Source organism: Amphimedon queenslandica, unplaced genomic scaffold, assembly GCF_000090795.2.
Source record: "Amphimedon queenslandica unplaced genomic scaffold, v1.1 AMPQUscaffold_12262, whole genome shotgun sequence".
NCBI classification, from domain to species: Eukaryota; Metazoa; Porifera; class Demospongiae; order Haplosclerida; family Niphatidae; genus Amphimedon; species Amphimedon queenslandica.
In genome coordinates this window covers 16,091-17,605 of record NW_003547500.1, presented here as the reverse complement: position 1 = coordinate 17,605, position 1,515 = coordinate 16,091, and the positions used below count along the sequence as shown (strand labels likewise).

General features: G+C 34.9%; 1 long non-coding RNA gene across 1 annotated transcript; it reads right to left on the bottom strand.

The window, feature by feature from the left end:
• Positions 1-1,194: 1,194 nt before the first annotated feature.
• Positions 1,195-1,420, bottom strand: LOC109588158 (uncharacterized). The gene is made up of 2 exons (XR_002187991.1): positions 1,334-1,420; positions 1,195-1,289 (listed from the first exon to the last, which is right to left on the bottom strand). It is a non-coding gene; the product is annotated as an uncharacterized LOC109588158 (long non-coding RNA).
• Positions 1,421-1,515: the final 95 nt, after the last annotated feature.

Here is a 1,515-nt window from a genome sequence, read left to right as displayed (position 1 = left end):
CAGTCACACATGAGACAACACATGATGAATGGTCTCAAAAACATATTTTACAGGCCATTCCCATCTATGACATGAAAATCAAGATGCAATGTATTAGAATATGTTACCCAACTACATTGATTATTACAAACAAGTTAACAAATGTATGTTATTTAATGTTGTATTGGTCTATGTAGCTAATTATACTTGCAAAATGCATGGTGGAATGCTAAAGGTGACCAAATAAATGTTGCGTAGCTATCCCATATTGCAGGAAATTTTGGAGGGAGTTGAATTCGGCAAATTACTATATTTTGGGAATTGGCAAATTTTAATTTGGCAAATTTGTGGTCACATACCATTGAGCATGCATATAATGGCTTGAAATGGTGGATTTTATTTTGGAGTTTTGCTATCAAAATGCCAAGTTCACCAACTTCAATTCCCTCCAAAATTTTCCACTACAGTATGTGAGGGAAACAAAGTGCTGTTACATTATGAAAAAAAGTGCAGAAGGCACAAATTCTTCCCCATAGTATTATAGAGACAAAATAGTGTAGCATGCATTAATTCTTCCCTTAAGTATTGTAGGAACAAAATAGTGCAATTCTTCCCTATAATATTGTAAGGACAAAATAGTGCTTGGTACTAATTTCTGCCTACATAGATAGGTCAATTTGTATATGTGTATAATAGTTCCTAGTGACACCATTATGTAGGAAGGAAATAGTGCATTTGAACACTATTTCCTTCCTCTATAATCATGGTTTTAAAATTTAGTGACATACTCTACCGATCGTAAAAAACAGACATTCCCCAAGTTACACAAAAGCTTCAAAAACATTTGCAAAACAGCTGATGGCAATTAGATATACAAGTATAAAACAACCAAAGACTTAGCTGTAGCAACAAGTGAAGTGATGCTACAAGTTACAAAAAGTCTATCCATTCAGGAGTCATGCAATAAGTAAAATAGCTGTTTGGCTTGCTATTAATAGTACTACTTCATCTCATAACAAGACTTTTCCTTCAATTCCACTTAAGATGATTGACAATGAGCCACAACTCTCGTTATTGCCCTCACCCACGCCATAGGCTTATAGGAAAGGGTACTGCTCTACTTAATTACATGTACTTCCCCTGCAACTCTTCTATAGACCATTCCCATCCACTAGCTATGCTTAACTAACACACAGAGTTACATGAAATCATACCTTTTCCCAACTTTTCTTTCCCAAATGATGAAATCTTTCTTTTCTTAGGGTCCTCCTGTCAACTTTTCTTGTCTTAGCTCGTGTCTTTGGCATCTTCTATAGATACATCATACATCTGTGTTAGAAACATTCAATTTTACCTCAATTATTAAACAAGGTCCAACAAAAGTAACTTGGATAAAACAGCGATACACAGTTAAAGTGAATAGTCAACAGTCTTATAGCCACACCTACTCAAATTTATGGCATTATAGATACTACATACACACATGGATAACAAACAGGAAGTGATATTGATGTGCCATATGCTATGCTCTTGACG